Source organism: Rhincodon typus, chromosome 6, assembly GCF_021869965.1.
Source record: "Rhincodon typus isolate 14 chromosome 6, sRhiTyp1.1, whole genome shotgun sequence".
Taxonomy (NCBI): Eukaryota; Metazoa; Chordata; class Chondrichthyes; order Orectolobiformes; family Rhincodontidae; genus Rhincodon; species Rhincodon typus.
Window position 1 is genome coordinate 20557185 of NC_063337.1, and position 19369 is coordinate 20576553.

General features: G+C 40.2%; 1 protein-coding gene across 4 annotated transcripts in view; it reads left to right on the forward strand.

The window, feature by feature from the left end:
• Window positions 1-9362: 9362 nt before the first annotated feature.
• The window catches only part of fam168a (family with sequence similarity 168 member A), a 128776-nt gene continuing 118769 nt past the window's right edge, over window positions 9363-19369 (forward strand). For 2 of the 4 annotated variants that reach the window (XM_048597637.1, XM_048597639.1), the window contains exon 1: window positions 9367-9491. The gene's annotated coding sequence lies outside the window, so the exon portion shown is untranslated. Of the gene's footprint in view, window positions 9492-19369 lie in introns of all 4 variants that reach the window. The other 2 variants (XM_048597638.1, XM_048597636.1) reach the window with 2 other exon arrangements.

The window sequence follows — 19369 nt, forward strand, 5'->3', positions numbered from 1 at the left end:
CTTCTTCAGAAAATTTCTGAAGAAGGGTCTAGGCCCGAAACGTCAGCCTTCCTGCTCCTCTGATGCTGCTTGGCCTGCTGGGTTCACCCAGCTCTACACCTTGTTATCTCAGATTCTCCAGCATCTGCAGTTCCTACTATCTTGGAAATGTTATAGACTGATTGGTTGATTTAGATTACCCAATTAAGTACTCAACGTGAGAAGGCAAGATTCACTTTTTCAATTTGAATTAAATACTGGCCAGAAATTTCCTTGGAATTGCTCTTATTCTCACACTGTAACTTCATCAGAGGTGTTGCACAGGCTAACATTTTCTCAATGAAATCAAAGCTGTTGGTCAGATAGGACGTTCCTAATTATCAATTCCATGTAAGATGATTGAATCAAAGTAAAAAACTGATGGGTCTTTAATTGACTGTATAAGATTTTTACAGCTTTTTTGTACGTGGGAACCATTTTAATGGCCTCCCAACATATTTGCACCTCACAACTCACAGTGATTATTAACACTTTACTAGGCAGTCAACACTCTAAGCTTATTGTAAGCCCTAAACAGAATACAAAAGAACTGCAGATGGTGTAAATCAGGAAACAAAACAGACATTGCTGGAAAAGCTCAGCAGGTCTGGCAGCATCTGTGAAGGAAAAAACAGAGTTAATGTTTCGGGTCCGGTGACCTTTCCTCAGAACTGTTCTATCTTATTAATATTATTACCTTATTAATAATGAAGTACTGACTTTTGCACTGCACTGAACATCTAAGTAACAACTCTGGATCAAGAGTACACAAAAAATTAGTTAAATGCAGAGTCTGAATGGCTATTAATTTCCCATGTAAGTTAATTAGGACTGGGCCACAGAGGTCAGTCATGGTCCTTCCCACCCAGAACTTAACACTGGCAGCGACAGGAAAATGGTGGGTTCAGGTATGGCACCTTCCCAGTGAACTACATGTCCCATCCACCTCCGAACTCACTATCAGTGAGAGTAGACTATGCCCATTGTGTCCTCTTCATAATTTGCTTACCTACCTATTCTTTTTTATTGTCAGCAAACTTGGTTACAATGCATCTGTCTCTTCATCCAAGTCATTAATATAGATTGTAAAAATTTAGGTCCCAGCATTGACCTCTGTAGTAGTTCTACTAGTTACAAATTTCCAACCTTAAAACGACACATTTCTCCCAACTTTTTCTTCCCTATTAGTTATCCATTCTAATATATTAACTCCAACACAATGAGCTCTTAGCTTGTGTGATAACATTGATACCTTTTGAAAACCATTCATTCTACATCTACTAATTTCCCTTTACACACCCTGATTATTAATTCCTCAAACAACTCTAATTATTTGTCAAAAATGACTTCTCTTTCATAGAACGATGTTGGGCAGAATCTTAACACTTTTTTGACTAAGTGGAGGCTGGTGGAATAATTTTTACTGTAAGGCATCAGTTTCTGCCACAGAACCCACCACAGCCCATGTTGCTGGCAGCCTGTTAAGATTCTGTCTATAGACTTTGCTTGATTGTATTATAATTTTTGAAATGTTTGGGATCCCAGAATTTTCCCTGTGAGATAGCAGACTAGCTATCCTTTATTGCCTACTTCTGTCTCTCTGCTTTCCTGAATAGAGGTGTCTTTTTGTTAATTTGTTACAATTTCCAGAATCTAGAAAATTTTGCAAACAATGCAGCTTCTTTTTCAACATCACAACCGCAATGGGCCAAATGGCCTTTTTCTGTATTGTAAATGTTCTCGGATTCTACTCAGTAACAATGCACAGACTTGTAAAATGTAACTCATTCATTCCTACACACCAACAGCGGTACATACAAAATCTTATAGCAGAAAAGAAGCTACTCAAAATACAATTAGATGCCACGATGTGGCTCAGTTAATGCATTAGTAAGAAAGAATATTTTCTATGAACAAAATGAATAGTCTGTTTTTTCAAATTGGCTAACCCAAAGAAGGGTTCAGCTATAATAAAGAGGATCAAATGAAATGTGTGCTACAATAGGCTAAATGGACTTTTCAATTTCTATTCACAGAATTAACGTGTTACCGGTAAGGCTGGTATTTAGCACCCATTCCTAATAGCCCTTAAGAAACTGAATAAATTGAGTGAAGCTTAATAAACCAGTTTACAGTCAACCGCATTGGTATGTACTTGGATTTACACACAGAAAATTTCCACCCTTGAAGGATATTATTAAACTGGATGGATTTCATTGTATTTAAGCAATTGTCTTTTTTAATTCCTGGTGTGTCAAATTATTTAAACTCTACAGTTGCCACGATGGGATGCAAAAGTATGTCTTTAGAATACTAATCTAGTAACATAACTATTTCAGTACCATATCCACCCTTGCCATTCTGTGCTGCGTAGTTTGTGTGCAACAGCGTACAGAAAAGATGAACAAAAATGGTTTCGCAAAATGGCATTTTAGTTAAATGAATAGTTTGACTATTTTCAACAGCAGAAGGGTGAGAGATTTGATGGAGATGTTTAAATTCATAAGGATCGCATTGTGGCTCAGTGGTTAGCACTGCTGCCTCATAGCACCAGGGACCTGGGTTCGATTCCAACCTTACATCACTGTCTGTGGGGAGTTTGCACATTATCCCTCTATCTGCACGGGTTTCCTCTGGGTGCTCTGGTTTCCTCCCACAGTCCAAAGATGCGCAGGCTACGTGGATTGGCCGTGCTAAATCACCCATAGTGTTCAGGGACATGTAGGTTAGGGTGGGTTATAGGGAGATGGGTCTGGGTGGGATGCTCTGAGGGTTGGTTTGGACTTGTTGGGCCGAAGGGCCTGTTTCCACGCTGTAGGGAATCTATGATGATCTGGAGAGAACAGACAGAGCTGCATTTGTCAAAGTGACAACGCAGTTAGAAACCCCTGTAGCTCTGTGAATGCTTTTGAGTCATCACAGAACCCCACAGTGTGGAAACATGCCATTCAGCCCAACATACCCTCAACGACCGTCCAAAGAGCATCCCATCCAGACCTATCCCCTTAAACCTACATTTCCCATGGCTAATGCACCTAATCTACACATCCCTGAACACTATGGGTAATTTAGCATGGCCAATCCAACTAACTTGCACATCTTCAGACTACGGGAGGAAACCGGAGCACCCGGCAAAAACCCACATAGACAGGGGAAGAACATGCAAACTCCACACAGACAGTTGACCAAATCGAATCCAGGTCCCTGGCACTGTGAGGCAGCAGTGCTAACTACTGAGCCACCGTGCCCCCCATATAGCTATATGGATTTTGATGAAAAGAACAAATGACACAATCTCTGGGCAGGTCCAAGGCACATAATCCTGCTTTCAGAAACTCATCTCCTGACTCCCGAAAGCCTGTCCACCATCTACAATGAACAAACCAGGAGTGTAATGGAATGTTCCCCATTTGCCTGGATGAGTATAACATTTGCGGGGGAGGAGTGGGAGAGATCAAATTTGGGTAAATGTAACAGATCAAGGGATAATGTTTAGGCACAACAACACTAAAATGGAAAAAGAAGGTCACAGAATGGCAAAAGGCAAAGAGGAAGAAAAAACTACAAATACACCAGCAGTTAAGGCTCGATACTACATAGATAACAAAAATGAAAACTAAAGGCTCTGTATCTGAATTCACATGGCATTCATAACAAAATAAATTAATTGATCGTGCTCACTGAAGTGAATAAATATGATCTGATAGTCATTTCAGAGACATGGCAAATGGATAAAAGCATGGTGGGGGGGGACGTGTAGATGACATTCGAGAACAACAGGAAGTTCAGTAAGGATGGTGAGGTATCACTCCTTCTCCAAGATGGTATTGGTATAATAGTCAGAAATGACTTTGGAGTTCAGGAGATCAAGATGTAGAATTAATCTGTGTGGAGGCGAGGAACAGTAAGGAAAAGGAGTCACTAATGGGAGTGATCTACAGGCCCGCAAACAGTAATCATAAATAGGAAGAAGTATACAAGAACAGTTGTTGAGTGCTTGTGATAAAGGGAGAGCTTTAATCCTGGGTGGTTTGAACTTACATATCAACTGGAAAATCAGATTGTTAATATTTAGCCTGGGTGAGGAGTTAATAAAATGGGTAACCCACAATCTACAGTTAACTAAAGAATTTAAGGAAAAACATCAAACTTAAGGAAAAGGCATGTAATTGTCCAAAGGTGGGTAGCAGGTCAGATAACTGGTCAGAATGTGGCAGAGAATGACTTAAAGATTAATTAAGACAATAAATTAAAGTAAAAGAGGAAGCTAGCTATTAATGCAAAAACATGTAGCAAGACTTTCTATAGGCATCTAAAAGGGAAGAAAGTAGTGACTGTTGATCTTTCTCAGTGTGATAATGCAGAGCCAATAGTAGATAATATATAAATGACAGGTGTGCTGGATAAATATTTCACTTCTGAATCTGTAACAGAGGATACATAAAACATTCTAGTGATATTTGCAAATTGGGAGGTTGAATGAAGAGGGGAATCTGGTTAAATCTATTGGCATTGTCGACAAACACTCACTAAAGAGCATGATTGTCTACCAAGGAAATTCTGTATCTTTGATCGTGGACTCTGTGGATCATTGCATGGCTGATGAGTCCAATCCTAGAGCCACATCTTTGACCACACATTTGGTAGGTATTTCAGGGAGGTGGAATTGGACTTTGGCCTTGAGACACTGGTATTCCTTCCTCCGTTTCCTTTTCTATACTTCTAATGCCAATGGGGGTTCTTAAGGAATTCTGTCCCTTCATTCAGGATGTTCTTCCAAATCAAAACATTTATTAAAAAACAAGGGTCTCCGCCGTGTTGACATCTATGTTGCATTTCTTAAGGGAACCTTTCAGGGAGTCTTTAAAAGGTTTCGTTTGTCCTGCTCTCATTCAACTGCCTTCCCAATCACTAGGAAAGTAGTACTTAGCAAAGTCATGGATCTGTGAATAAGTCTCTGGGTCCTGATGGACTTCATCCCAGGATCTTAAAGGAGCTTAGTAATGAAGTAGTAGATGTGTTGCTGTTAATTTTCTCAAATTTGTTACATTCTGGAAAGATTCTGTCAGTTTGGAAAATAGCAAACATAATCCCTCTTTTTAAGACGGGAGGGAGGCGGTTAACAGGAAATTAAAGGCCAGTTAGCATGTCATCTATTGTGGGGAAGGTGTCAGAATCGATCATTAAGGAGGTTATAAACAGGCATTTGGAGAAACTATGATAACTGGGAAGAGTCAAAGAGTTGTGAAAAAGAAATCACGTTCAACCAATTTATTGGAAATCTTTGAAGAAATAACATGCACTGTGGATAAAGGGGAACCTGTTGATGCACGATACCTAGATGTTGAGAAGATATTTGACAGATTTCAATATGAGATATTGCACAATGCAGGAGCTTGTGGTTATAGACTGCCATATTAGCATGGACAGAAGATTGGCAGACTGGTAGGAAACGAAAGCATGCATAAATGGATCTTTTTCAGATTCGTATGTGAGGAGTGGAGTCCCACAGGGATCTGTACTCGGCCCTCAACTTTTAATAATTTATCTCAATGATGTGGATGAGAAGATCTAAGGCATAGTGGCTAAGTTTAAATAGGACACAAAGATAGATAAGAAATTATGTTGTAAAAGTGACATATAAGGACATGGACCAATACAGATAGATTTTAGCCCATTCAGATGCAATTTAATGTGGGAAAATGTCATTGTTCATTGACAGGTACTTAATTGGAGAACTGCAGAATTCTGAGGTACAGAGAGAAATATGTGCTGTACTGTACAACTGACAAAAGTTAGTATGCAGGTACAGCAAGTAATCAAAAAAGCCACTATTGGAGTGGTATCCATAGAAGAGTAATCCAACATAACTGAACATAACATCCTTAGCTTTGCATCAGGTATCAGCGAGATCGCATCTCAAATACAGTGAGCAGTTTTGGTTTCCTTTTTAAGGAAATATGTAAATGCAACAGAAAGGGTTTATTAGATTGATTTTTTGAATTAGTAGGTTGTTTTATGAGGAAACCTTGGTCAGGCTAGGCTTGTTTCCACTGGAGTTTAGATTTGACTGAAGTGTATAAGATCCTGACAAGGCCTTTGTGGTGCCGTAGTAACGTTCCGACGTCTGAGCCAGGAGACCTGGATTCAAGTCCCACCTGCTGCAGGGTAGTTAATAACATCTCTGAACAGGTTAAATTTTAAAAAAAGTCATGACACAGTGGACATAGAAAGGATTGTTCCTCTTGAGGCAAATCCAGAACTAAGGCATGCTTTTAGGAAAGAAATGTGAGAACTCATTTCTCTCAGATAACAAGGTATAGAGCTGGATGAACACAGCAGGCCAAGCAGCATCAGAGGAAAGAAAGAACAGGAAAACTGATGTTTCAGGTCTGGACCCTTCTTTGGAAATGGGGGAGGGGAAGGGGACTCTGAAATAAATAGAGGTGGGGGGGAGGCGATGATGGAAGGTGGATAAAGGAGCAGATAGGTGGAGAGAAGACGGGCAGGTCAAGGAGGCGGGGATGGAGCCAGTAAAGGTGAGTATAGGTGGGGAGTTAGGATGGGAGTTGGTCAGTTGAGGGAAGATGGACAGGTCAAGGAGGCGGGGATGAGGCTAGTAGGTAGGAGGTGGGGGTGGGGGTTGGTCAATGAGGTGGGAGGAGTGGAAAGGTGGGAGAAAAGATGGACAGGTCAAAGAGGCAGGGACGAGCTGGGCTGGTTTTGGGATGAGGTCGGGGGTGGGGAGATTTTGAAGCTTGTGAAGTCCACATTGAGACCATTGGGCTGCAGGGTTCCCAAGCAAAATGTGAGGTGCTGTTCCTGCAGCCTTTGGGTGGCATCATCATGGCATTGGAGGAGGCCCAGGATGGATATGTCGTCCAAGAAGTGGGAGGGGGAGTTGAAGTGCTTTGCAACTGGGAGGTGCAGTCGTTTGTCACGTACCGAGCATAGGTGTTCCACAAGGTGGTCTCCAAGCCTCCGCTTGGTTTCCCCAACGTAGAGGAGGCCACATCAGGAATAGCAGATACAATATACCACATTAGCAGATGCGCAGGTGAACATCTGTTTAATGTGCAAGGTTTTCTTGGGGCCTGGGATGGGGGTGAGGGGGGAGGTGTAGCACTTCCTGCGGTTGCAGGGAAAAGTGCCGGGGTGGTGGGGCTAATGGGGAGCGGACAAGGGAGTCACAGAGAGAGCAGTCCCTCCAGAAGGCAGATAAGGGTGGGGAGGGAAAAATGTCCTTGGTAGTGGGTCCGATTTCAGGTGGTGGAGGATGATGTGTTGAATCCGGAGGTTGGTGGGGTGGTACGTGAGGACGAGGGGGATTCCATCTTTGTTGTTATTGCGGGGAGGGGGTGTGAGGGATGAGTTGCGGGAAATGCGAGAGATGCGGATGAGGGCGTTTTCGATCACTGTAGAGGGGAAATTGCGGTCCTTGAAAAATGAGGACATCTGGGATGTCCGGAAGTGGAATGCCTCATCTCGGGAGCAGATACGGCAGAGGCGAAGGAATTGGGAATGGGGATAGCATTCTTGCAGGAAGGTGGGTGAAAGGTGTATTCCAGGTAGTTGTGGGAGTCGGTAGGCTTGAAATAGATATCGGTTTCCAGTTGATTGCCAGAGATGGAAACAGAGAGGTCCAGGAAGGAGAGAGAGGTATTGGAGATGGTCCAGGTGAACTTAAGGTTGGGGTGGAAGGTGTTAGTAAAGTGGATGAACTGTTCGAGCTCCTCGTGGGAGCACGAGGTGGCGCCGATACAGTCATCGATATAACGGAGGAACAGGTGGGGGATGGGACCAGTGTAGCTGCGGAAGAGGGACTGTTCCACATGTCCTACAAAGAGGAAGGCACAACTTGGGTCCATGCGGGTACCCATGGCCACTCCCTTTGTCTGTAGGAAGTGGGAGGAGTTGAAGGAGAAGTTGTTAAGGGTGAGGACGAGTTCAGCTAAGCAGATAAGGGTGTCAGTGCAGGGGGACTGGTCAGGCCTGCGGGAGATGAAGAAGTGGAGGGCCTTTAGGCCATCTGCATGGGGACTCCTCTGATGCTGCCTGGCCTGCTGTGTTCATCCAGCTCTACACCTTGTTATCTCAGATTCTCCAGCATCAGCAGTTCTTACTATCTCATTTCTCTCAATAAGGTTTGCACTGCTCTGTTTTAAAAGTTAACAGAGGCAGAAGTAGGTAGATAACATTTGCGCCACACAAATGCCAGGCAATACCATTTCCAATAAGAGACAATCTAACCACAACCTCTTGACATTCAATGGCATTACCCTCTCTGACTCCCCCTCTATAAACACCATTGAACAGAAACTTAACTGGACTTGTCATATAAATAAGTGGCTGCAACAGCAAGCCATAAGGTAGAACTACTGCAGTGAGCAACTCATGGCCTGATTCCTCAAAGCCTGTCCACCATCTACAAAGCATAAGTCTAGAGTACAGTGGAATATTCCCTATTCGCCTGGATGATTGTAGCTCCAACAACACCTTTCACACCATTCAGGATAAAGTAGCCTGTTTGACTGGCAACTCATCGACTCCCTACACCACTGGCACTTAGTAGCATACTTCATACAGTATATAGTATACGGGAAATTTGCCAAAGATCCTTGGACAGCGAGTTCCAAAATGGCAACTACTTCCAACTAGAAAAAGACAAGAATAGCAGATATACGGGAACACCACCATGGCAAGTCCCCCTCCAAACCACTGAAACATATTGCTATTCGTTCACTTATCATTGGGTCGAAATCCTGTAATTCCCTCCCTTACAGCATTGAGTCAACCAACTGCAGCCGTTCAAGAGGGCCGCTCACCGCCACCCACTCAAAGGCAACTAGGGACAGGCAATAAATGTAGGCGCAGCCAGTGATGCCCCTGCCCCAAAAGTGAATAAAATCTTACGCACGGGAATCAAAACTTATCGGGGGAAGGTGAGAATGTGGAATCCGCACCAGCCCCGATCTTACTGAATGGTGCAGCAGAACTTGGTGAGCCGAATGGCTTACTTCTGTCACAAAATCGTGAGTTCTGTCTCTACCTGAATACCTACAAAGATTACCCGAAAGGTTTAAAACCGCGGAGAGGCACTCAGAACACAAAGACGATTTTGAGGAAGTTGCCGGGACGTTTAGTGAGAAGCCCAGACAGCTAGTAGCCTCATCCTTACCGAACACAACTCCAAAAGGTGAAACTCTCACGGCCCCCGCAGAGTGTAACGGTCAGTCTGATTTAAGTGACTGACAGTTGGAGCTGAGAGGGCGGGGCGCCAGCGTAATACGGACTACGTTATGACGTGAAGGCAGGAGGCTGGGCGCGAGTCGGACATGGCGTCATGCCGTTGCCTCCGCCCCCCCCTCAGCCAGTTGGGTTCGGTTTGTGAAGGAGCTTGAGCGGAACGGAGAGGGAGAGCAATATACACAACAGGCAGGCAGGGAGGGAGGTGCTCGGTCCGGTACTTACTGGTAAGCAGCACCTTTTATCCCCCTATATACATGTACACACACCAGTTCCAGCACATCTTTATGTTTTAGTTTTAAACTGAAAAGAGTGTGTCCGTTATGGGGTTTAGGGAGGGGGCATGGAGTAGAGGCAGAAATAAAAAGAGGTTTTCTCTTAAGATGGACGTTTTTTTTGTGAGTGAAATCTGCGGCTTGATTGCGGCAGGGCTGATTCCCTCCCCTCCAACTTAACTAATGAACTATTGGTGGCGGTTGTGGGGAAGGGAAGGGCTGCGGAGATTTATTTGTTTGGGGGAGATGGTGGATTGTTTCTGTGTGGAAGGGAAAAATAGTAATCATAAAAATGGAGGTTTGGCGTTGACTGACTTTTGCTGGTTGGCTCCCCTTGCTCATTGACTTATTCCCAGATAAGATGAAGAGCTTTTACTCTCTCTCACCTCAGGAATGCAATGAGGCGCGGAAATAACCGCGATTTAGGAAATAAATTGAAATTTTCAATTTTCTTGTTGGAGTCCAATTTTTATGTTTTAATAGAAAAATTGTTAGTTTTAAAGGCATTTCAACTTTTTAAGTTTTTAAAATGTTCTTTCCCCAACACTGCTACTCAGTTCAGGCAGCAGTAATTTCTTTCTCCATTCCGTGCCTTTTCTCCAATCTGTGGCAGGTCCAATTGGAAGGGATAGTTGTTCCTATTTTTTGTTTTATTTTAAAATGGACGTTGTTAGCTTACTTACAGACGCATGGTTGCATCTAATTGAACTAAAAGCGTCCACCAGTTCAGTGTCGATGAATGAATGTTGATGTATCCAGTCGTTCATTTGTTGGAATTGCTTTTTTAGCCCACAGTCCCCTCCAAAAAAAACTAAAAATGCGAAAATGGTCGTGATCGTTCTGCTGAGACGGAGCTGCAGACGAATAACCATTTTTTAAAAACCGGTCATATGGTGCGTTTTTTAAAATTGGTTTGTACATGCAATATAAAATCGTGTGTTTTGAATTTCGAAAAGGTGCTCGCACTTTTTAAATCCTTATTTGTGTTGTGTGGAAGCATGATACGAATACTCAAAATGGACGGGTTATGGCTGCTGCTTGTAAGAGCTGAACGGCATTAAAATCAGATCATTTTTTTTGGATGAAGGCAACTATATTTTAATGCGTCTGCTATCCGGCGCATTTGGTAGTCCCCCGCTAATTTGTCCCTTTTTGAACATTAGAAAAGGCTTTCATAAACTCGAGGGGCAGTTTGCATTGATCTTTCGATTGTCTCTTGAGCCTAAAAATTCCTTCAGTTTTTTTTCCTTATTCTCTGATGCAAGTGCGTTAACTCTCACGTCAATCCGGATTTTTTTTTGTGTATTTACTTGCATTGAACTGTCAGAAGTTTACCCCGGTTTCTTTTGTGCAGATCCTAAGTCGCTTCAAAAGGAAGAAAATAGTTTGGAATTTTTTTTTTAGTTAGAAGGCTTCCAGAAGAGTTCTTGCGCTATAGTCTTGATGTGCTGTCAATCCACAAAGAAAACTATCACCAACTTTAGGGTGTATACAATATCGCAGCTGGGCTTGGCTCATTTATATTGAATTTTTTTTGTGCTTGTGATGTATTTTTCTATGACAAGGCTTCAATAAATGTGTTCACTTATTGATTCAGTATTTGGGTAATTGGCCAAAATGGTATTTTGTTGATCATGCGTAAAACCGTTTGCTTCATCAAATTAATTTTTTGCTGCTGGCACTTTTCTTGAATCAATTTTTAGATTGTATACAATTTGAAAAAAAATCTCTTTACTTTCAGCTACTTTGTTTTTAGTCAGCTAGCCTAAATTTGTGCATATCTGGTTTAAATATAGAAATCCCAGCAAGAAAATGTAGGTTGCTAGTTCTCACTCGCTTGTCAGTTTTTTTTTATGATCAGTTGATGAGGCATACCCTCTAGAACAGACTAGCTGCTTTCAGGTTAAACCTCACGACCAGCATTCTGAGGGGTATTCACTGTTAAGGCATACTAGCTGTAGTAGTAGATACTGCCCATTTTCTCTACTCTTCACCTAACTAATGCAATTTGTATATATGTCAATCTGTAATTTGTCAGAAATTACATTTCCCTTAATCATTTTACATTGAGTTGGCACAGGAGAATGCATGTTAGTGAAATATGTGGTAGATTTAAATTTCTTTGCAACATCAGATTCATTTTTAGACCAAATAGATTTTTACATTTATTGCAGGACTATCTGGGACAATTGAACATGTTGGAAACTTGCCTTATGAATCTAGCTCCTTAGCACCACAGGTCAGACAACAATCTAGTTGGTGTTATTTGTAGCACTGGTCTTTAATTACAAAAGTTGGATTTTGTTTCTTGGCTTGTCCAGGCTCTCTCGCTCTGGCATGGATCTTTCAATTACATGGTTGCAATTTCGTATCAAGAATGGGAGTGTTGAGTTGAATGTCAAGTTTGTGACCTGGAAATGATCTGAACTAGATTTATTGAGAACTGTCAACGTTGTGATTAATAGTTGTGCTGAAATTGGTTAAATGTAATATTGCACCTAATTCTGTGGGCGTGTATGCCTTTCTTTTTTTTAAACCCTCAATTATGTACATAAGTTTGAAGTCCAAATGCCATACTAAACTGATCAATATGTAGAAAGATTATTTAAGGACTATAAATCACCAGACTACTTTGCGATTAAAGTACAAGTTAGCATTAGTGTCTGCTTCCATAAATTATACAAGGTATGTGCAGATTGGTGAAGTTGAATTTGTGTGCTGTGTACCCAGCATTATGTAAGCAAACAATTGAATGAGTGGCATAACTACTATGGATAACAATAATTTCATAAATTTCTCATTTTAATAAATTTTTTAAATTCAGATTTAAATATTTGTGATCTTTCAATGATCCGATGTTGCACAATAAAAGTGCACCTTTGAATTAACTGTCGCCGTCACCACCATTCCCCAACCCAAAATTGGTTGACTTGGCTTGGTTTGACGGTGCTGTCCCTGTACGACTTGGTATAGGCCATGTAGCTGAGTTACTGAAGTGAACTTTACTCCAATTTACCTATGTAGTGGAGAATGTCTCTATGTAAAATAAAACAAAAGAACTGCAACAGTTTGAGATCTGAAACGCACAAAAACAGAACTTACTGGAGAAGCTCAGCAGGTCTGGCAGCATCTTGGGAGAAATCGAAATTAACGTTTAGAGTCCAGTGTTAACTCTGTTTTCTTACTAGATACTGCTGGACCAAGTGATTTCTCCAGTTTCCACACAAATTTCTCCAGTAATTTCTGTCTTTGTGTTATGGCTCTACACAGTTCTTCTTGAGTGTGTATGCAAATACATGTGAATTGGTGGGCTGATGCACAGCCACATTAAATTTTATGCAAAGTATTTTGTAAAAGTATGCCATATTGTGTGTACTTATGTTCAATTTGTATTAAAGTGCTGATTGTAAAACTTTTACTTCACCTTTTGTACTCAACCGAGACATGATTGCTAAGATGTGATGTTTTGGTTCAGTATTTTTAGGATGTTTGCTGTCTGATTTAATCCACTCCTCGAACTGAAGGAAGAAAGTGACATTGATTTGAGAAAATAGTTGCATTCTGTAATTCAAGAAGCTCTAAATCAAATTAGACTAAATTAATGCTTTGGATTTCTTTTGTAATACCCTGCCTGAGAAGCTGCTTTCATTATTTTATATATGGATCAAGCACTACTGTTAAAGTTAGATTTTATGTTAAAATCTAAGTGTTTTTCTGTTGGCCAGTGAATATATCCATATGTGTAAGTTTTTAGGATTGTGTTTCGTGATGTGTGCTGAGTAAACTGTTCCAGGTTAGGGAAGTCGTTGCAGCAGACTCTGCATGCCTTTGGCTTGGGAGCAAAGGGGAAATACTCGAGCAATTCTTATTTCTGATTTGTTGGAAATTTTTCTGCGTAGGTATTTAGTGAGGATAAAACCTTACACATGGATGCATATCCAGTAAAAAATTTACAGATTTATTTTTCATTATATAAATCAATGGTTATTGTAAATCAAGTGACCCATAATAAATATGTACAGAATATAACTTTTTCAGTTGTAAAACTGAGAGTGTGCTGATGCAGTTAGTTTTATTATCTCCATATTCTGAGTGGTGGCATATTTAATATTGAAAAGAAATAAGACTTATCTTCTGATCAGTTATTCTTTTGATAAGATAAACGTAAGCAGCATAATTATGTCATTTGTAAAAGATGAGTGAATTCCCAAGTGCCAAATACTAAGTGTTACTTCAGTGTTGGAATGACAGAAAGGCGCCTTGAGACTTAGGATGACCCTGTCCTCATTTAATGTTACACTGCTTCCTTCCACTCTTGTTTATCCATTTGTAACTGGATTATTATGGGCAAAAATTTCTATTCATACCTCTTCATTGTTCAGTGGTATTCCCCAAAGATTGGTCCTTAGCCCCGTTTCTCTCACTTACATGTTATCGTATGGCAAAGTTGTCTGAAGACCCGAGTTCAGCTTTTACAAATGCTGGCAAACCTACCTCTGCCTCTCTTCACTAACCCACTGACTTTGTGGTCATGTTTCCTGATGCCTCTTGTGTGAGCTGCAGTTTTCTCTGGCTAAATTTTGGAATGACTGAAATCATAATCTTTCTCTCCTGCCAGAAATCCTGTATCTTCGTCATGAAATTCAGCCCCTTCTCCAACACTGTGTAGAATTCTACCGATTTATATTTTCAAACTTGGCATTCTATTCAAACCTGAACTCAACCTCCATATACTCAATCACTAACTGAAACCTTTATCTACATTACTTGCCTCAGCTCATCTGTTGTTAAAATCCTTGTTCAAAACTTTTACGTCCTCTGGACTCCAGCTTAGTGTTCCCCTATGTAGCTTCCCCATCTTTGCCCTTCATAAGTTTAAGCTCAGTCATAACTTATTCTCCATATCCTGTGCCACACCAAGATCTGCTTGCCCATTACCTCTGGTCTTTGTTGACCTACATTGACATGGTTCTCTAATGCTGCTGTCTATCGAACACCCTGTGCTCTGAATCCACTCTCCTCTTAACCTATTTCAGACCTCTGGGCAGTCATTCCCTTCATGCTACACTGGTGGTTCTTCCATCGATGTCTAAAATATTCTAGCATTCTCTGCAAATTTTTTTGTTTTTCCTACTTTATGTCCAAGATTCAAGTAAAAGATTAAACACTTCAGTTAAAAGCTAAAATATATATTTTTTCAATTTACATACAGTACTGAACAGTTGTGGAATTTACTCGTTGAAACAGCCAAAAAGGGTCACTAGATAGACTCCATGTTGATTGTTTTTCTCACTACAGATGCTACCAGTCCTGTAGAGTTTCTCCAGCACATTGTTTTTGTTTCATATTTCCAGGATCTGCAGTTCTTTATTTTATTTGTTTTATTAAATGGAGCTTATTAGTGCGCCGAAATGGCTTCTACGCTGTCTAAGCAATCCTGTTATGAAATAAATGTGCCTTGACCCCTCATGTTCTGCAATGTTCTCTGTCACCTTCTGTCTTATCAATGTAAACATTTATGGACTGTTGATGGTTTCTACATTTATATAGGAGAGCTTGATCCTACTACCAATATGTGACCATGTGCACTTCCAACAGGGGTCATTAGGGTGTGATGAGGAAATATTGAACCATTACTGTGTGTTTTACTCCTTCTATTCCTTTCAACTCTGGGAGACTGAAGTCAATTTTTACACCCTTGTCTGAACTAGTTCGCCAGGGGATTGAATATTAAATTAGGAGGCAAACATAATTCTGAAGACCAAAGGCCAGACAACATCAGTGGTAGATTGGAGCAAGTTGCAAATGGAAAGCAATACCAATAATTGTGAAATAGCACAATTTGATTTTTATAACGATTGGTTCTTTCAACAAGAGCAGAGTGATTTGGGATTTGAGGTTCGCAATACATTCAAGTAAATAAAACTATTTACATATTAGGTTTAATTGCAGGAGACATGGAATCTGAGTCAGGATGGAATACTAAATCTGAATAAAGCTTAGTAAGACGAGGTTAGGTGGATTGGTCGTGCTAAATTGTCCCATATTGTCTGGGGATGTGCAGGCTAGATGGATTAGCCATGGTAAATGCGGGGTTATGGCGGTGGGTTTGGCAGGGTGGGATGCTTTTCAGAGCTTTGATGAGGATTCACATGGCCTCCTTACACACTGTAGGGATTCTGTGACTACAATTGGAGTACTGCATGCCCATGCTGCAAATGCATTCGCAGATTGGTGAGACAACTGATGTTGCCTGGAATGAAGAAGACACTAAGGTGATAAGATTTTTAAAATGGGAGTCTTGCAATCAATAGAAAGGGATTGGTCGATTTGATATGTTTCAAATTATGAACAGATGGGAAAGAATGGATAACAGCAGACAGTTTACAGTAAACTAGTGCCTGCCTGTGCTTGGCCCATATCCCTCCAAACATTTCTTATTCATGTACTTATCCAAATGTCTTTTAAATGTTGTAACTGTACCTGCATCCGTTGCCTTCTCTAGCAGTTGATTTCACACACGAACCACACTGTGTTTAAAGAAAAAAGTTGCCCATCATGTTCTTTTTGAATCTTTCTTCTCTGACCTTAAAAATATACCCCCTAGGAAAAGACCCATGTCATTCATCTTTATGCTACTCATGATTTTATAAATCTCAATATGGTCAACCCTGAAACATCCTACACTCCAGTGAAAAAGTCTCAGTATTTTCACTCTATTTTTAAATCTCAACCCCTTCGGTCTTGGTAACATCCTGCTAAATATTTTCTCAACCCCCTGCAGTTTAATAATATCCTTCCTATAACAGGGCAACCAGAATTGCACACAGTACTCCAGAAGAGGCCTCATCAATGTCCTGTACATCCTCAACATGACATTCCTAAACACTTAAATACCTTCTTAACCACTGTGTCTACCTGTGACACAAATTCCAAAGAATTATGTACCTGAACCCCTAGGGTGTTCTTTTCTACAACACTACCCAGGCCTTACTGTTAATTGCGCAAGTCTTGTCCTTGTTTGTATTACCAAAATGCAATACCTTGCATTTATCCAAATTAAACTCCATCTGCCATTCCTCAGCCCATTGACCCAATTGATCTTAGATAACCTGCTTCACTGTCCAGCTTACCACCTATTTTATTCCAGGAAGTTATCCTGACTTTGAATCTTATTAGCAAATTGTAAAAGGTTATTTGAAATTTAATTTGACTTGTAGTGCCTCCACCCTCCAATACAGAAGTGGATTCAAACCTAGCAGCAATTTGTTGCCCCTTGCGCTTCTCTCTATTGCATTTTGAGAGATTAGGATTTGCATCTCAAGGGAAACGAAGGATTCAACCCTTTTGTGACAGGTAACTAACAGGATATTACACAGCCCTCAGCCCTCAAATTGTGAGATATATATGACGAAACAATGACAGGTTTGTGAGATTACGTACGTGTTTTAGGATGCACCTGCATGCCGGCTGTGGTGTCATGATGTTAATGTAAACCTGTAGCCTTTATTGGTGACTTTCACTCAATAAAAGTTTTGAAATATCATGTTGATCAGTGCTGTTCTTGACAGGCTACAGTAAACCTGCTATTTATGCGAGGTTGGAGATCATTACTTTTATACTTAGAGTATGTTTGAACTCCATACACAATCAAAGCAACTCCAGTGCAAAATCTTAAACTCATATTATTAACAGACCAGAATCTATATGACTAGATTCCGTTGACAGGATAGTGCATATTTATCATTATATAAGCAGTGTCTTAGGGTATGAGACACTGTTGTTTTGATATGTAACGTTCTCTTGTTAATGTTGGGCTATCCTTGCCTGAGGCACAAGTTAAGAGACTGCCAACATTATGATGATGCACTCATGCAATTTCTGTAGAGTTAGAAAGAACAGGAGTGTAGAGGAAAGTATGTGTAGTTAGTATAAATATAGCAAAATTGAAATGGGGGTGGGGCAGTTATTGTGGTCAAAGAGACTATTGATTTAGAAAAAGAAATCATTGGATTTGTTAGAAAAGCAATCATAAAATCTACACTAGTTGAAACAAAAACAGGTACATGAATAGAAAAGGTTTAGAGGGATATGGGTCAAATGCAGGTAATCGGGACTAGGTCAGTTTAGGAAACCTGGTTGGCATGGATGAGTTGGACCGAAGGGTCTGTTTCTGTGGTGTATGACTTCAGTATTGAGAAATATGCTGTATCATTGAATATTTTATAATTCATATCAAAATGGTGAAAACAGTGTCTATAACAATTCCACAGAAAAGACTTTCAGACTTGAAAGATAATGTTTTATTAGCTGTATTGTATGGCCCATGTCTTTCAAGGTATTTGTGAATCAGTTAGACAAAACCTTCACTTTATTCTGAAAATAGCCAAATGAAGTGAACAGTCATCTATGTAACCACTGATATATAAAAATAAAGATAGCAATTGTTGCCCATCACCATCTATAACTTAATTTCAATGAATTGAAATTGTTGAATTCCTAATTCTAATCCTTTTTTTAACCCCAATCCTCAATACAGAATTAGTCCTGGGCAAGTAACTGGGAAGAACATGCAAAATCTCTTACAAATATTGCAGCCTTGTAAACAAAAAAGAAAGTGCTTGCAAAGCATTGTTGCTTATTTGTGGAAAGTTTTCCTCTGCTCATGGTTTTTGTCTGAAGTTAAAACTCAGGCAGATAGTAACTTTAAACCAATTCAGCTAGCTGTAATTTCCTGTCTTTGAGTAGTAGGAGCTAATTAAGGGGAATAATGGTATATATTACAAATCTGAAGTGAGAGTCCAAAATGCTAAATGGAAAAGTGCAGCATGTATCTCAACTTTTGTAGAGAAATGATGGATTATTTGGTGAAGGATATGCATCCAAAATTGCCGCTACCTGTTTAAATTAATATCAACATGGGGAATAATGTTATTTCTCGCATTTTCTGGCCTCTTGTCCTATCACTGGTATTTGTTCGTTCAGCTATGTGTAAACATGAATTCCCTCCTTAAAACTATACATCTTTGTTTCCTTTCTCGTTCAAAATTCTTTTAAAATTCATCTCATTAACCAAGTTGTAGATTGCTCCTTTCTGAGATCTTGTGCCTTTTGTTTCTTAATTCTTATTGATTTCACTAATTTTGTTTTTGTGAAGTATGGTTTATTAGTGTAAATGTTAATATTAAGGCATAATACAAAAAAAGTTGAGGTAATGAAATAGAAATTTTGTTCATGACCAATTCTGTGAAATAGTGTATGTGTTTGAGTAGCACTTGTGAATTTCTTATTACTGTGTAAGAATTCACAACACCATAAAAGGAAAGCTCTTATCAACATGTCTGCTTTTGGGCTTATAATCAAAGCAGCATTAAGGTTGGAAAATGTCCATCATTTTGATTGCAGAATAGTAGAAAGAATATAGATCACCGTTCACCCTTTATAGATATCAACCTCAGCCACTAGCAATTGACCCTGGAGACAGGTGGGTAGGAGACCATTTCTTTCATTTAGGCATGCAGTCTAGAGTGACACTTCAGTGCAATGCTGATTGCACTTGGAGATTCTGGCTTTCACAGAGGCAACAATTGTCCATCATCTGTCACTAAAAATTGATTATTTGGTCATACTTCGCATTTCTGTAGATGAGAGGTTGTGTGTTATGAGGGATAAATGTTGAATAGGACATACAGAAACAGACTGAGCCTTGATCTAATAAATCATTTCTACAGTAATTGTTTTGACACATCAACCTGTTATGGATTTGTGGCTGCCGTGAAGGTTGTGAATGAAAGTGTGTGTGTGTGTGTGTGTGTGTGTGTGTGTGTGTG